Source organism: Phocoena phocoena, chromosome 2 (assembly GCF_963924675.1).
Source record: "Phocoena phocoena chromosome 2, mPhoPho1.1, whole genome shotgun sequence".
Lineage (NCBI taxonomy): Eukaryota > Metazoa > Chordata > Mammalia > Artiodactyla > Phocoenidae > Phocoena > Phocoena phocoena.
In genome coordinates this window covers 137,704,097-137,722,501 of record NC_089220.1, presented here as the reverse complement: position 1 = coordinate 137,722,501, position 18,405 = coordinate 137,704,097, and positions in this window count along the sequence as shown.

Genomic DNA, 18,405 nt, shown 5'->3' with positions numbered 1-18,405 from the left:
TGTGTGGTATACCCAGGTCTTCCATTAAAAGGCTTGGACCAGCAGCTAAGCCTAAGAGCAGTGACCAGGCTATTTTTACCTCCAGGTGACAGAGCTGGATCTACTCCTCTTCTTAGAGGAGCAGTCTATGCTGGACATGGCTGTACCTCTGAGGCCCCAGTCCACTTCTCGTCACGGATGAGTGAACTCCATTGACAGTTATTCCCAGCCTTCCCAGACCTCTTAGGTTTCTTCAGAATTACCTGGTAGTCTGGCAATTCTTTGTGGGCAGGACTTTTGGCCTCCCCTGCTTAAGCCATCACTTGGTTCAAGTACAGGTATGCCTGTACTAGTCTCTTCACATAGCCCTAAATAGGAAAGTAGAAAGGGCTGGTGACCTAAGCCAGGTTTTGTTCTTCCATTAGTAGGGAAACTGAGGCAGAGTACAGGGCCTTATCTGCTTACAGATAGTGTGAGCTTTGGCTATATTTGGAAAGTTCCAGCCTCCTGGAAGTTTCAACATATGAAGATACTCATGAACTGACTGTTCTGTGTGTTCTTTTCTGCCAGAAGCTGAGCTCCTGGGGACTGATGCCAAGGATAAAAGAAGTTATGTAGTTCTAGTTTCAAAGGGTCTAAGTTCAAGACTCAAGCTAGTTTTGCAATATTGAACTTAGCTTCAAAAAGAATGCCCTTTAAATGCTTGTTTTGCCACTATCTTGCTGTGTTACTTAAGGCAAGTAAGTTCACTTAACCTATTTCAGTATTGGCTTTCTTATCTGTGACATGCTTGTATCAGTCAGCATAGGCTTATCCTGCAGTAGCAAGCAACCCTCAGACCTCAGTTGCTGAATACAGCAAAGATTTATTTCTTACTCACTTTTTGTGTCCATCTTGGGTCTACCGAGGGCTCTGCTACATGTTGTCTTTATTTTAGGACAGAGATGGACAAAAATAGTTGCCATCAGAAACATTGCTGATTTCTGTGGTAGTGGGTCAGGGAGACTGGGCACAAATGATGGTACTTCCACCTGGAAGTAACACACATTATTCTGCTCATTTTTCATTAGTCAGAGCAAGTCACATAGTCATCTCTAATTCCAAACGTGAAGGGAAGAGCAATCTTACCATACGCCCAGAAAGGGGGAGATCTGGAAAGGTTTGGTGAACAGCACTACTGGCTGTCACAATGAGTATTGTTATGTCAACTTTCCCTCCAGGTTATTGAAAGCATTAAAGGAGATAATAGAGGGGAAATCACTTGCAAATAGTAGACACAAGTAAGATGTTGTTCAAGTAGCATTTGGTGTCAGCTGTTGTATGACAAACACTATATGCTAGACATTTTGTAACAGCAGCAACCCCCAGATGGAACTCTGGAAGGCAGTGGTTCCCCTGGCTTTGCTCCCTCTTGGCACTGGAGTCCTGACTAATTGTCAAGCAAGGCGCACTAGCCCAGGTATGTGTGTGGAATGAGAGCTCTCCTTCAACTGGAGACTTCTGGATGTTGTCCAAAGTATTTCCTGGGAAGGGCTCACTCTTGTGACAGCTGACCAGTGATCTCCACAAGCAGAGACAATGTGGGCTGTCCTGATGTTGACCTCTGCGTCCTCTTCACTAAGGAGCAGGTCAGGTCTCTTAGCTCAGTGGATTTGAGACTGGTCGTGGTCTGGTGTGGATTTTGGTCCAAGTGCCCCTCTGTATTCTGGGGTCCACTCTGTGCTGAGATGCCTGCTTCTTGCTCTGAGGCCCTTGGAGTGGGAAGTCTTTGGTAATCTAGGGAGATCCTGTGATATTGCAGTGTCCTGTCTCCATCAGTGGCTTTTCTGGCTGGAAGAAAAAGCCCGTTGAGATCAGCAGTGTTGTGTTGGCAGCTGCACTCCATGCTCTCTGACCATTGGAATTTTGGATGTTAAGCAACTCCCTTTTTTTTGATGGGGAGAGTCTTTACTTGAAATTTAAACTAAAAAGAGATCCCTATGTCCTTAACATTTTGTGTGGGCCAATAGATACACCCCTGGCAACAGTAGCTCAGAACTTAGTCATGCCTGTGCTCAATATACACTTGCAAATGCATTCTCTTGTTAGAATTCCACAGGATTATTCTACTAATAATTTTATTAGTAGTAATAAATTATTAATTTATTAGCAATAACTACTACTAATATTATTCTACTAATAGTCCTGTGAAATAGCTAACATTCTTATCCCCAATTTACAGATGAGGAGACTGAGGCTCATGTACCTTATCTGCCTTGTCCAAGGTCCCACAGGTAGCAAGTGGCCTGCATTTAAAGACAGGTCCTCAGACTCCAAGCCCATTGTCCATTTCACTCTACAGCTCTCCTTCATAGTGCTGTTTGCCTTTTTTTTTTTGGATGATAGAAGATCCTGACTAACCATCAAAGTTTTAGAGCTAAAGGGGATTTTAGAGGTGATCTAGCCCAACACCCTTGTTTTATGGAGGAAGCTCCAGGCTCACAGATGGTTGCCTGATGGCTCACATTGAGCTGTGTCTCACTCCTTTGCTTTTTCTACTGTATCCTAACCATGATGATAGTTTTTTTTTTTTTTTGCTTTATTTCTATCCATTCCCTGTCCCCCTTCTACAGCATCTCATCCTCATTTTGTAACATCACCTTCTAGAAGCCTCCCCTGATCATCCTTCTTCCCCCAGGTTACGTTTGGTGCCTACTCAATGCAAGTAATAGTCCCTATAGCCGTCCAGATTATAGGATATACCCACTGAGTTGTAATTGTCAGTTTACTGATGGATAACAATGGACCTCCCCCTCCACCCATCACCCTGGGGACAGAAATTATGTTTGTTTTGCTTGCCACTCTATACTTGGGGCTGGCACTCAATTGGTGCTCAGAAAATATTCATAGATGGAAGGAAAGAAGAAAAGGAAGGAAGGAAGGAAGGGAGCGAGGACAGCTGACCAGGTGTGACTTTCAGTGTGGGCCCTCTCTTGCAGGGTTGGGGGGGTGCCTCCTGAGGGACTCTTCCTGTTGGGGTCTCCCAAGGGTCAGGGAGCAGGAAAGCCTCTCTGCTGCCTTTGTGGGGCCTGCCCCCTACCTCTGAGTTGTTCTTATTCTTACCAGCAGCCCTTGGAAAGGGAACTGAGCTGAGCAGGGGAGAGATCAAGAGAGATTGAGGGGGAGAGAGTAGAGGAGGGTGCGCTCCTCCAAGACAGGAGAAGAGCACTTAAAAAATGTCACTTAGAATCCCTGAAAGAATAAGCTGTAAAAACAACCACACACTCTCTGCTGGGTGACGCAAGTCAAAGAGAAATGCGATGCAATTAGTCACTGGTTCTGAGTAGGAGGCGGGGAGGGGGCAGGGAGGCAGAATGGGAGAATGGTGAAGGGCTGGGGGACGGTGGCAGCCTCCCTCACAAACTTTGCATCATCTGCTCAGAGACAGCCTCCGTAGCCCTGGGGAGATGTTATTTCTTTTCTTTCAGCCCTCTGTGCTGGCCAGAGCCCCTCCTTGCTTCTCCTCTTTCTCTCCCAAGAGGTGGCATCTTCCCCCTTGGCCAACACAGTCTTAGGTCTAGAACTGGGGAGCCCACAGTTTCTTGAGGGAAGGAGGAGGCTGGGAGACCAGAGTTCATGGGATTGTAAAGAGGGGAAACCTTTGACCTTGGGCCCACCCTGTGGACCTCAGCTCCCCACTTTCCTGCCCAGAGTGAAATGTTTTTCCTGTTCAGGACTTCAAAAGGGGTAATTTGTTCACCCTATTACATACCAAACAGTTATCAAGCAGTCACTATGTGCCAGACCCTGCGCTCATGGAGCTCACAGTTTAAGTTGAAGAGATGGACAAGGCATTAGGCAAATAGGATGCTGAGTGATGGGAAATATGCTGGTGGTTTCCCATTTTATCCATCCATGAAGTAGCCTAGCTGTTGCACATGGGTCTGAAGGAAGGATCCAAAAGATACTTTCTCACAAGGCCCTCCTTGTTTTCCTGGGTAAGGTAGCAGTCAATGATGATTAGAAGTTCTGGGTATTACAAGAACCTCACACTGCATGGACTTTTGGGTTCCTGGGCAAGAGAGGTAGATTCAGGAAAGAAGTGTCCTAAGGGTACTTTTAGGGGCTGGGGTCATCCTATCTTTTAACCACTGCTATTCACAGCAGCATCAGCACCCCCTGGGAACTTATTAGAAGTGAAAATCCATGGGCCCCACCCAAACTTGATGAATCACACTCTCAGGGAGTGGGGGCCAGAAATCTGTGTTTTAATAAGAATCCAGGTGATTTCATTGTGCATGGAAATTTGAGATGCACTGCCTAAAGGACTAGCTGAAATTGACTCAAATCCCCCACTCCTCTGTCTTTGGGAAGGTGAGGCCAATGTAGTGCCCTCTCTTGGTTTTTGTAAATTTCAAAAGCTTTCCTAGTCAACAATGGCTCTGATTTCAGGGGCAGGGGTGGGGGAGGGGGAAGGGCTGGGGAGGTTGATAATTCTTATTATGTATTTAGTGCCATGGACCTTTATCTTCACCTGCGTTACAGCTCTGATAAGGGACACAAGCTTTTCTTTTTTTTTTTTATAAATAAATTTATTTATTTTATTTATTTATTTTTGGCTGCGTTGGGTCTTCATTGCTGTGCACAGGCTTTCTCTAGTTGTGGTGAGCAGGGGCTACCCTTCATTGCAGTGCACGTGCTTCTCATTATGGACGCTTCTCTTGTTGCAGAGCACGGGCTCTAGTCACGTGGGCTTCAGTAGTTGTGGCACGCAGGCTCAGTAGTTGTGGCTTGTGGGCTCTAGAGCTCAGGCTCAGTAGCTGTGGCGCACGGGCTTAGTTGCTCTGTGGCATGTGGGATCTTCCCAGACCAGGGCACGAACATGTGTCCCCTGCATTGGCAGGCGTATTCTTAATCACTGAACCACCAGGGAAGTCCCAAAAGCTTTTCCTGATCTGCCTTTTTGCACCTTCACACCTCCCAAATACAGTTCACATGCGGTAGTTGTGCATAGTAGATTTTGCCTTGTGATTTGAAGGCACATTGTGGAAAGGAACATCCCAGCACTGCAGCCAGATAATTTAAAGTCGAATATTTCCCTTTCCTGTCCCTCAGATATATATTTTTTTCCTGGCCGCGCTGCACAGCCTGCGGGATATTATTTCCCTGACAAGGGATTGAACCCACGCTTCTGCAGTGGAAATGCGGCGGAGTCTTAACCACTGAAGGGAAGTCCTCCCTCAGCCATTTCTTACAACGTAAGCCCCCAGTGATGTTCCTAGGCCTTCTCTCTCCTCCGTCCTTTTTCTCTTCTCTACATCTAAGTTTCTATGCATTTAACTTGCCAAAGAGCTTAACTTTCTCCTTGTTTCCTTCCAATCCAGTTCTCCAGGATCCGACCTTGCACCACCTAAGAAACTCTGATGATATTTTCACAAAGATAGTTCCTTCCCTAGGAGGTTCTCTGGTGCCATCTGGTAAAATAGTAATTTTCTTTATCCCCCTACATTAGCAATCAAACTTCTTATTTAATCCTAAGGGTGCTCCCACAACCATGGCCTTGGTAACTTCCTACTCCTTTAGGCTGAAGGGTTGTGGTCTGCCCTTCCCACACGAGCATTCTCTCAACCTGGGGTGCTTTCCCTTCATATTATTGACTTGGTTCTGAAGTGGATGCTTCACCCATTAAACAAATTTCTTAACAGTCTTTCCTTCCCTAGCTTGTCCTCTTTTATTGTTGTTTTTCTCCCAAAGACCTTTGTTCATTCAGCAAACTCTTCTTAAAATTCTTCTCAATCCCTCAATCCTTAAATGCTGCCTCCTTCCCCTACTAGCTCTGACCATTCCCTTCTTTCTGGAAGGAAGAATGTCTCTGACCCCAGCCAGGCCATGAGCACTGCCTCAGTGGTGACTTCTTATGCCCCTCAAACTTGTACCCATTTTACCTCTTCCAAATTTTTGATTCAGGGGCTTCCCTGGTGGTGCAGTGGTTGAGAGTCCGCCTGCCGATGCAGGGGACACGGGTTCGTGCCCCGGTCCAGGAAGATCCCACATGCCGCAGAGCGGCTGGGCCCGTGAGCCATGGCTGCTGAGCCTGCGCGTCTGGAGCCTGTGCTCCTCAACGGGAGAGGCCACAGCAGTGAGAGGCCCGCGTACCACAAAAAAAAAAACCCCAAAACAAAAACAAACTATTGATTCAGTTGATTCAGCTGATGTTATTTAAGCTTTCAGGGTAATAAATGAAGGTAAACCATGTCACAGCCTCATACCCACTCCAGAATAAGCATTAATTAGAAAGGAGGACAGGTACTTCACCAGAAAGGAGACTCTACCTTCCATGAGTATGTAGAAGCTCATTAAACTTCTGTGCACAGCTGGGTGTCAAAGACTTTTTCCATCCTCACCTTCTTGACCTGTCCATCATCTGCAAGACTGTCAACCTCACTCTCTCCTTTCATTCTCTCTTCAGGCTGGTCCTGATGTTGGGTCCTTCCGAGGATCTTCTCCTTCTATTTTGAGCATCCCTTTGAGTGTTCTTGTCTTGTAAGATGGGCACCTCTACTCCTCTCCCAACTTCTCTTGCCAGGAGTAAGACCAAATATTGGGAATCAGCTAAGCATAATGAGGAACATGGAGGGCTGAGCCCTGGCCACACTGGAAATCATCTGGGAAAAAAAAACACTGGGGTGTTTCCCAGGACAGGTCCTTTGGGGCACATCAACGAGTAGACAGAGATGAGACTGGGTTTTTCTGCATGAACAAGCAAGGCTCCTCCCTATGACCTACCTCTTCTTGGTCTGGAGACGCCACATCCTTGAAGTGAAATCAACAATGCTTTCCTTAGATCACATCCTTTCCTGATGTGAAGACCAAGAGAGACTGATCATTTGTAATCACCTCTTTCCAGTTGATAACAGACATTGGAACCTTAACCTGGAGGATCTGAAGATCCATGAAGAGGAAGAGCATTTCCCTGGGAAACATCTGCCAAGTAAGTCTTCCCTCCAGGGTAGTTGTCAATGAAAAGCCTCCTTATCACTCACCCAGGCACAAAGCCCAGCAGACTGGGCAGGGGTACCAACTGGGAAAGCCAAAGTCATCCAGTCTTCTCCTCACATTTGTAGTGATTGCACATCTAGCCACCGTGGGAGTATTTTTCTCTGTCCCTTGTGCCTCTGCTGCCCCTACCCTCTCATCCATGGGGCTGAACCCTGGGGTAGATTTTCTATCAGTGCAGGGGCACAGATCCTTCTTTTCTTGGAAGGCCTTAAGGAGATGATTATGAGGGTGGGGAGAGGGAAGCCAGAAACTCACAGATGTAATGGAACCAGATCTCACTGTCCAGAGACCACTATGCTAGTAGCAGCAGCTGAGATGCTTTTCCTCTGGGATGGAATCTTGGGCTAACATGAATCTAGATAAAAGAATAAGTCAGGTTCTACTCCATGACCTCTGGGACACATGATCCAAGACTTAGAACTGAGGTGTGGAGGCCAAGAATGGAAAAAAGGGAGCAGACTTTTTCTCTACATTATAGGAAAGCTTAGATTGTAGGGAACCCAAGGACTGGAATGGGGTTGCATCTCTCTCTGTGGTCCCAGAACTCTAGTGGTACCCAGCACTTAGCAGACCATTTAGTAAATGTTGAATGGATAAAAGAAGTGGCTTGGCTTCAGAGGAATGTCAGGGAGGAGCTGATGTAGGTAACTGCAGCTCAATCGTCAGGGGCTTCCGTTCTTCCTGTGTTCCAGCTGTGAGGCCTGATTGAGTCCCGTCACCTCCTAGAGTCCCCAGCTTCCACATCAGCAAAATGGTGTTATTGACTTCATGGGCTTGCTGTGAAGGTTCAGTGAGATGGCAAGTGTGCAATGGGGGGAGCACATCAAAACCACCCCCATCAAAGAGCAGCATGACAGAGTAAAAAAAGCCCTGGATTTGGAACAGTCTGTACATCCAAATTCCAATTTTTCACTGCCCTTCCAAGCTATGTGATCTTAGGCAAGTTGCTTTATATCTCTGAGCCTCGGTTTTCTCATCTGACAAGAATATCCATTTGTATTTGTTTTCTATTGCTGCTGCAACAAATCATCACAATCTTAGCGGCTTAAAGCAACAGAAATTTATTATCTTACATTTTTGGAGGTCAGAAGGCCAAAATGGGTCTCAACTAGGTTAAAATCCAAGTGTTAGCAGGGTTGGGTTCCTTTCTGGAGGTTCTATGGGAGAATCTGCTTCCCTGCCTTTTCCTTACCCCCATTTTGTAGCTTGTGGCCCCTTCCATCCTCAAAGTCAGCACCAGCTGGTTGAGTCTCTCTCACATAGCATCTCTCTGACACCCACTCTTCTTCCTCCAGAATAATTTCCCTATTTTAAGTTCAACTGATTGGTAACCTTAATTCAATCTGCAACCTGAATTCCCCCTTGCATGTAACATAATATATTCAGAGGTTCTGGGGATCAGGATGGAAACATCTTTAGGGTCCATTATTCCACCTGCCACACCTCAGAGTGTTCTTATGAAGATTAAACAAGACAATACGTGTAACCTAGGCCTGTGATGACTTGTGATAAGAGTTTAGCAAATTGTGGCAGCTATCACCATCATCATCACCACCATCACCATCATCATCACCATCACCACCACCACCATCATCATCATCACCCCCCCACCACCATCATCATTATCATCACCATCATCATCACCACCATACTATTATCATCGCCACCACCACCATCACCATCATCACCACCACCACCACCACCATCATAATCATCACCACCACCACCACCACCATCACCATCATCACCACCACCATCGTCATCACCATCATCACCACTACCACCACCATCATCCTCACCATCATCATTATTCTACAGTCATCTTAGTCCTCATTCCCTCCTTTGCTCTGCAGAAGGAAAGCTTGCCCCTCTGTGAGGACCACCAGGTGTGCTGGGGCAGACGAAGGCTCACAGAGCTCCCTGCATGTCTCGCCCTTGACTTCCTGGCTCACCAAGCCTCCAGCCCCAGCTCTCCCTCTTCCACAGGAGCTGCCCTGATCCCTGGGCCCTCACACAGGAGCCCAGGGACAGCTTCTGCTTCTAGACACCACATCCTGAATGAGGGGGAGACCAGCTTTGTCTGTCCCCCCAGCCCCACCAAGCTCCGTCTGCAGTCCTGGTTGGAGAAATGCTCCTGGACACACAGAGCAGTTGTGAGAACACATTTCTCTGGAAGTTCACAGCTCCCCTGGGCTCTTCCTGAGCACGAGGGGCTGCGCACAAAACCCCAATGCCAGTTAAAGATGAGTTAACAAAACGGCCTCTTATGTAATCTGCCTGATAATAATGGAACATGATATTCATTCGGGGAGGGGAGGGGATGCCCCTTACTTTCCTCCAGCTGTGGGGAGGAACTCTGTGGACTCCAGGATACTGGTAGAGTGAGGTGAAAGAACTTTGTTGAGAGAGCATGATTTGTGTCCTCCAGCATTTGTGGGTATAGGGGTAGGGTCTGACTCTTGCGAAAAGCATCTAAAGGCTGGAACTGGCTGGAAATGCCTGTCCTGTCAGAACACAGAGAAAGAGTGAGGTGGGAGGGGCTTGCCCTTCCCAATTCCAGTGAACTTTTTCTGAGTCTTATGAGGGTGATGGGATAGAAGCCATTTGGAAAGGACTCCATGCAAGATGACTCCCCCAACAAAAAGAGGTTGTGTGGTTGTGCCCCTGGATGTGGGCTCTAGAAGGAGTGGCGAGGCAGTCACCAGAGAGCACTTCCCTTGCATAAGGACGCCACGCCGAGAGAGAGGCTCCCAAAGGGGGAGGGTGGGGCCCTCAAAACCCCTACAGACTCCTACAGCTCCGCAGCAAAAACCCAGATAACCCGATTGAAAAACGGGCAGAGCACTTGAAGAGACATTTCTCCAGAGAAGACATACAAATGGCCAACAGATATATGAAAAGATGCTTAACATTACTAATTATGCAACTCAAAATTACAGTGAACTATTACCTCATACCAGTTAAGATGGCTATTATCAGAAAACAAAAAATAACAAGTGTTGGCCAGGATGTGGAGAAATGGAACTCTCATACGTTGTTGATGGAGTGCAGCTGCTATGAAAAACAGTATGAAAGTCCCTCAGAAAATAAAAAATAGAATTACCATCTGATCCAGCAATTCCACTTTAGGGTGTACAACCAAAAGAACTGAAATCACGATCTCAAAGAGATTATCTGCATTCCCATGTTCATTCCAACATTATTCACAATAGCCAAGATGTGAAAACAACCTAAATGTCAATTGATGGATGAATGGATAAAGAAAACGTGGTATATACATGTAATAGAATATTATTCAGCCTTAGAAAATCCTACCATTTGCAGCAACATGGATGAACCTGGAGGACATTATGCTAAGTGAAGTAGGCCAGGAATCTATGATAGTTAAACTTACAGAAACAGAGAGTAGCACGGTGGTTGCTGGGGGTTGGGGGAGAGGAAGATGGGGGTTTCTGTTCAGTGGGTATAAAAGTTTTAGTTATATAAGCTGAATAAGTTCTAGAGACCTGTTGTATGCAACATCATGCCTATGGTTAACAATACTTAACGTGCATTTAAAAATGTTAAGCATAGGTCTCGTGCTAAGTGTTCTTACCGATAATAATTTTTTAAAAAAGCCATCAGTGGCAGATGACATCAGTGGCAGACCACAACAGAACCAATCCAATGAGAACTTCTCTGACCCTAATTTCCCCTCCCTCCCCAGCCCTCTATGCTGTTCCTAGAGGCACTAGAAGCAGCTGTGTGAAGGGGGCGGAGAAGGAGACAAGAAGAATGGAGGAACCCACTATGTCTTTGAGCTCCGGGCAGGGGGAATGAGCCATTTAGATCAGATGAGACCAAAGATTTTCTGTTAGACTCTTCCAGCCTTTCACTACATGTAAAAACTGTTAATACCGGAAAATAACCGGAAAACACAGGCGATCTGCTCAATGTGCCACGGGCTGAGAAAGGAGGTCAGACAGTGTGGAGAATAAAACAAAAAGCAAAGGTGTTTGTGTTTGTAAGCCAGCAAGTGCAGCTTGTCTAGGTTGCTGGTTACAGTAATAATTGTTCACTTCATGGTCCTACTCAGGGGTACCTCCTTCTCTCATTTAATGCCTCCCACAGCACCATGAGATGGATCATTGTTTTACTGTTCCACGTTGGATGCAGAAGGCTGGGGCTAACATGACACATGAAGGCCACTCAGCCGGTGAGGAGCTGAAATTTGCTCTCTGGGTCTGGCATCAAATTGCAGCATGAGCCACAGACACATATCAGTGGGGTGAGCCCACAGAGTCACGTGGCAGGAGACTTCCCTTTTCTGACCTCAGTGGTCTCCTTTCTTTGTCTGCCATTTCCCAGCGTTTAGGGGGATGAAGAAGAGGGTCTCCAGGAAGTGTGCTGAGCTTGTCAGAAGAAAGAGACAGAGGATTCAGAAGGTCTTTTCCGACCCCTGCTGTGTTCGGGTTTGCCTGTCTGCCCAGTGACGGTGAGACAGGTTTCCTTGGAGGTGCTCTGCGGTGGCATCAGGGAGTTCTGGAGGAAGCTGGGCTCCAGGTGAGCGTGTCAGCCGCCATAATAGGAAAAGCATTGTGCAAACAGAGGCAAGGCCCTGGGTCCTCATCCCTGGCCCACACCACCTCTTGGCCAGGTGACACATCATCTCCCTGAACCTCAGTTTCCCATCCAGAGCCAGAATCCTAGTATCTGCTCTGTCCACCTTCCAGAAGTGTCCGAGAAAGCCCTTTGTGAGCTCTGTGGCTGTCACAAACCTGGGACAAACAATGGCTTGGCATCTCAGGTGGACATTGTCTTTGTTTGGCTAGCCAGCATGCAGCCACACTTTTTATTTGGGAGAATCCATGCTTTGAGAAAATCTTAGTGGGAGGCAGGAACCCCACCTTCTACCATGGGAGGCGAAAGATGCCAACCACTTCATCTCCTGGAATCCACCCCCTTGTCTCTCTCTCTCTCTCTCTCTCTCTCTCTCTCTCTCTCTCTCTCTCTCTCACACACACACACACACACACACACACAGCCCTCCTAGTCTGGGCTCCTTGGAGGCCGCTACCTGGACCTGTGAATGTGGAGGGAGTGGTGCAGAGACATAGGAGCAGCAGAGATGAATCACTGGGACAGGATGGCTGAGGAGAGTCAGTAGCCACACCAGTGGGGTGTTGGTGCCAGGGTGAACTTGGGGAGCTCGTGGCTGCCAGGTCTCTACTGATTTCTGCCAAGTTCTCTAGGGCTGCCATTAGTTCTTCTGATCTCTTTCCAATATACTCCTTTCCTGTATCAGATATACTAAACAGAGTTGGCTTTTATTTTCTGCATTAAAGGACCTGTTGGGTACGGCTTCCATCCGTAGAATTTCAGGGACATTTACACAGACCATTGCCAGCCCTGAATTCCTCCCAAGGAGCTCCCAGAGTCCTTCGGGGCTGTGGTCCAGGACACAGCTTGCCCTCCTGCTTCTCCTTCCTGCATCCCTGATGGCTCCACTGGAAATGTTTGGTGTCTGTCCCTGCACAGGATGTACACACTTTACCTGTCCTCTTTGAAACCTTCTCTTTGCGTGGTGCAGTGGCAGAGACCTCCAGCTTGCAAGCTCTGTGGACAAGCTTTGGTTTCAGTAGGCTCGGTCTGGAATCACAGCTCTGCCACCTACTAACCCATCATGGATGAACTTGTTAACCTCCCCGGCCTTAGCTTCCTCATCTGCACAGTGAGGATAATGATAGCACCTTCTCATAGAGCCGTGGAGGGAATGAAATGAGAGCTCCCACCCGCACCCGATGCTCTCAACCAATGACTAGAGGCTGTTATTATTACTGACTTTAATGTTCTGCTCACACTAGAATGCTGGCTTCCTTTTCCTGCTCTGCTGTGAGTCTAATTTAGGGTCCTCCATAAACCCAGCTTTTTTATCTCGGAGGCATGGGAGGAGAGGTCTGAGGTTGAGTTCCTTGAGCGCTTGGGCTTTGCAGTAAGAAAAGGGCCCTGGAAGAAGGAAGCAAGGGATTGAGCCCAAGTTTTTGAGCTCCCAAGAGCCTCAGATCTGCTGCCATTAGCAGTGGGTTAGTCATGCCTATGGCTAAGAGATGCCTTGTGTAATGGGCACCGCTGGCCTCCTCACCCTATCAGCTTCCCTATGCCCTCCCAGGACACTGCTGAGGCCCCTGTGGCATTGTGGTCTGGGGCCTGGGCAGGAGAAGTCTCTGCGCCAGACTTTCAGGGCACAAGGGGCCACCTTTTTTGACTTTCTTGCTTTATGCATAAGAAGACCTAGACGCAGAGAAGGAAAGAGCCTCATGGAGCCCAGTCTCCTGACTGGAGAGGGGACCCTCTCTGCTCCCCATACTGCTTCCCAGAGCATCCTTGAGGCCTGAGCTTATGTGTGTGTGTGTGTGTGTGTGTGAGATCCTCCTTCCTCCTCCTCCTCCCTGTCCCCACCTGTGTGACCTCCCACTCCCCGTGCAGCCCCCTGGTTTGTCTCACCACGAGACTCTCAGGTGAGCTGCAGCATCGAAGGTGGATATGTTCCCTGGAACAGTTTCAGCTGACTGCTAACTTGGGGTGTAGTAATATTTATCATAGGTCTCCTTCATAAATAGATCTCTTTCCTGAGCTCGCAATCCTAGTTCAGATGCTTTTCAGGGGCTGTGGAACAGACAAATCCGCAACCTAAAAATAAAGCCCAGTCCAGAGCAGGTCTTCACATAGTGGGAGAACAAGGGGAGGGAAAAAATGAACATCTTTTTGAGTGGCTACAAGGTGCACAAGACAAGCTCTCACTCAATTTTCACAGCCTCCTACAAACTATTTCCCCACTTTACAAGGAGGAAACAGGTCCAGAGAGGCCACAGAAGCCACAGAGCAGGCAGAAGCCAGAGCCAGGAATCAAAACCAGGTCTGTCTGCCTCCAGGGTTCATGAGGACCTTTGATTACAGCTTATTCAAGTTTCTGGAGAAGAATTTGACATGTTTGGGAAAAATTCATCATAAGAAGAAAGAGTTTCTCACTTTGTCCTTTTCTCTCCTCCCACAGAAATCCATTCCTTTTGAAACTAATGTCCATTTGTCATTTCTTCTTTTTCCGTCTCTCCTTCACACCCCCTTGCTTTCTTTTTTCACTCTTATGGCTGTCTACGGTCATCAAATATCCTGAGCTGAGTCCCCTGTTGAATCCAAAGCCCAGATGGGCATTTCTCTGGGTGGAAGGCTGGTGACAGCTCTGGGCAGGGAGCCGAGGCTGGCTGGTTGGTGTGGTCAGGCTGGGGACAAGCTGGGGATACAGCCGAGGATGTGTCCTAGCTGCTCCTAACTGCAAGACTGGCATCCTGGAGAGACACAGTGGGTACCTCTCACTGGTTGCCTGGTGCATCTGACACTTTCTTGGCCTAGGGACTGCTGGCCACATGGAGGCACCAACAGGCTCATGGATGGAGGGATGCCCGCCAGGCAGAGTGCCAGACATCAGGAAGCCCTGTGCTGTTCTCGGGAGGAAGTTACCCTGGTCCAGGTGGTGGGCAGTTGGGATGGGAAGTCTGCAATTGATTTGGCTCCCTGAGACTTCACCAATGAAAGAAAGATGCCATTCTATAGTGTAGGAGTAAAGAATATGAACTAGGTTATTGATTCATTTACTCCAAGTAATTATTGAGGATGTACTCCATACTAGATCCTTTTTTAGGTGCTAGAGACTGAATGAACATGGCAGATAAGTCCAAGGTCTCAAGAAATTTCACTCCCAGTGGCAGAGGGAGACAACAAACAAGCCCCATCTTCTGAGTGGCAAGCAGATGGAGAAAAAGTGTACGGCTGTTCAGATCTCAGACTTTAATTTCTCTTCTCACTGCCTCTTTAACCTGTTTCCTACCTGAGTGTTAATTTTCAACAGTTGTAGATTGCTGCCACCATCAAAGACGCTGGATGTGGATGATCAAAGATTCGAGATTTAAGCAAAACAGACAGCTTTTGGGCTTCCCTGGTGGCGCAGTGGTTGAGAGTCCGCCTGCCGATGCAGGGTACACGGGTTCGTGCCCCGGTCCGGGAGGATCCCACATGCCGCGGAGTGGCTGGGCCCATGAGCCATGGCCGCTGAGCCTGCGCGTCCGGAGCCTGTGCTCCGCGGCGGGAGAGGCCACAGCAGTGAGAAGCCCACATACTGAAAAAACAAAAAACAAACAAACAAAAAACCAGACAGTTTCTCCCTTGTATTTCAAAAGTTGATGATACCACTGTTCCCTTTGGGCAAACACCCATGCAGCCCTGTGTCTTCAAGGAACATCCATAATACCATGTCCTGGGTGGATAGAATGATCTGTGGACAATTTTTAAGGAGTAACTTTTAGGTCAAGGCTTTTAATAGCAGGTCTTTTTTCCTTTTCCTTTTTATTTCTTTTTTGTTTTTTTTTAAATTGAGAATCATCTGCCATTCACAGGGCACTGCAATGTGCATGAGACCATCCAGGGGTCATTGGGGGCCATGAGGAAACTTGGCGCTCTTACTCAAGAGTGTTTGTATTCTTCCTATTGATACACCTTCTCTGTTGCCTTCAATCACCACCTGTACGGCTAAGAGGAGATTAGGGCCAGCACTTATTTTAAACTCTGGTTCTGTCATTTCCTAGCTTTGTGATCTTGGGTAAATTACTTAATCTTTCTGAGCTTCAGTGACCCCTTGGGAAAGAGTGTAATTGAATGGAAAGAACAGAGTCTTTGAAGTTTGATTCCTGGCTCTGCCACTTACTTGCTGTGTAACCTTATGCACGTAACTTACCTGTGGGAACTTGGTTTCTTCATCCAAAAAATGGAAATGAAAATACTTACTTCACAGGGCTATTTTAAAGATTAGATGAAAAAGCGCATTTCAAGCACAAAGTCTGTATATCTATTTGTTACTCAAAAAATGTAATTTTCTTTTAGCTTTTCCTTTTCTATGAAATAAAACCTTCTGGGATAACTTCACCTCATCTCATAAATGGCACTATCATCTACCCAAATGCTCAGACCAAAAACCTAGAAGTCATCTCTGATTCATTTTTTATATCACCCGCTACCCCTCTCTTTCTTGAGCACGAAATTCAATAGAAAGGTCCTTGCCTTGACTTCTGAACGTGTCTTGAATCTGTCTTCTCCCACTATCTCTACTTCTACGGCATTAGTCATAGCCACAATCATCTCTCCCTTAGCAGTTTTAAAACATGGTCCTCAAATTCTTTGACACTTCTCTCATTGAGAGGTGGAGGGTGGTGTTCCCTCCCCTTGAATCTGCAAGGACCTGAGACTACTTTGACCAGTAAAGTACGGCAGAAGTGATGCTATGTGACTTCTCAAGATAGGTCATACAAGGCTTCTGACTGTTTCTCTTAAAACACTCCCTTTGAATGCTCCCTTTTGTACCTGAGCGGTCATGCTGTGAAGAAGCCCAAGAGAGGCACAAGTAGGGGTTCCAGTTGACAGTTCCAACTAAGCCAAGCTTTTGCAGTTTTCAGACATTTAAATCATCCCCAGCCATTTGAAACCTCCCAGCTGAGGATCCAGACATCACGGAGCAGGGGGAAGCCATTGTCCCTGTGCCCTTTCTGAATTCTTGATTCACAGAATCCATGAGCATAATAAAATGGTTGTTGTTTTAGTGCTACTAAATTTGGTTTGTTGTGCAGTGATAGATAATCAGAACACTCCCCTTGTCTACTTCAGTGCCCTCCCGACTTCTTCCCCTGCTTCCACTAACATCCATTTCTCCACAAAGTAACCACAGGAATCTTTTGGGAATATAAATCAGATAACGTCACTCTGCCGTTATAAAACCTTTCCAAACTTCCTATCTTGGCCTACTGGGCCCCACATGACCTAGCCTCTGCTCTTAGGTGCTTGCTGGAGGTGGGACACTACCACCTTCTGCATGGAAATCAGAGGCTGGCCAAAGCCGTATGACATGGGACACAAAAAGCACGTCTTGCAGCTCAGTCCCAGCTTCCTCACTTCAAGAGCCAAAGCAGGATTTCCTGTACCTATGTGGGTGTTGGAACCCTGGTCCATGACGCCAAACACTCTGTGGGTGATCATGACCTTGCCTATATCTTTTTAGCTCTGACTGCTCTTTTGATTGCTGGAACTATTATATCCTTCCCTTCCTCCATCTCCATCTCCATCTCTCCCCCTTTCTTTCTTCTTTCTTTCTTTCTCTCTTTCCTTCCTTCTTTCTTTCCTTCTTTTTTTCTTCCTTCCTTCCTTCCTTCCTTTCTTTCTTTTCTTCCTTCCTTTCTTTCTTTCCTTCTTTCCTTCCTTCCATTTTTCTTCCTTCCTTCTTTCTTTCTTCCTTCCTTCCTTTCTTTCTTTCTTTTCTTCCTTCCTTCCTTCCTTCCTTCCTTCCTTCCTTCCTTCCTTCCTTCCTTCCTTTCTCTCTCTTTCTCTTTCTTTCAGTGCAGCCATATTTTTCAGATAATATCATGCATTTCCATGTGTTTGTGACTGGAGGGGAGAACTCCATCAACTCAACAGCCCATGTTGCAAGAAGCCTTAAAACTCTCATTATTTGTATACAATGCCATCACCTACTTAAGAAATGAACTGAGAAGTAGTTAGAAGTTAGAGCATTTGGGAAGGTGGCTAGATATAAGGTCTACATACCCAATTGACTTTTTGGTGAAAATGGTATTAATAGATTAAGCACAGTCATTTAAATTCACTGTGTTCTGAAATGCCACTAAAACTACCAGTAAAGTTGTTTTCCCCATAAATCCACAAAGATGGGGAGAATGAGAGTGGAGACAACATCATTTGGGGAGTTAGAAAGCAGATGAAAAAATGGTAATTTATGTAGCTAACATAAGAAAGAAGAATCCTAAGCCAGCAGAATCCTAAACCAGAAGAATCCTAAGAACCAACCAGATTTACACTGCAGAATGTAAAGGCTCAGAGATTGGTTGCACCAGAAACTTTTAGAACTTGGAGGTGGGGGGGAGGGGAAGAAGATTGGTAGAAAACTGTTTAAAAAGCAGTTAGGAATGGGAGTTATTGCTTAATGGGTACAGAGTTTCTATTTGGGGTGATGAAAAATTTTGGAAGTAGGTAGTGGTCATGGTTGCAACAACATTGTGATTGTACTTTATTGCCCTCTCACAACGTGGTGGTGTACTTCTTCAAAGCCTACAGGAAAACCTCTCACTCCAGTCTAAGACAGAGTCTTATATAATGTAATCACACGAGAGACTATCTCCCATCACCTTTGCAATAGACTGTAACCTAATCAAGGGAGTGACTCTTCCTTCACCTTTGCCATATCCTTTTGGCTAGAAGCAAATTACAGATTCTGTCCACACTCAGGATATACAAGGGTGTAACTCATTGGAGGTCATCTTAGAATTCTGCATACCATAATTGTAGACCAACGGA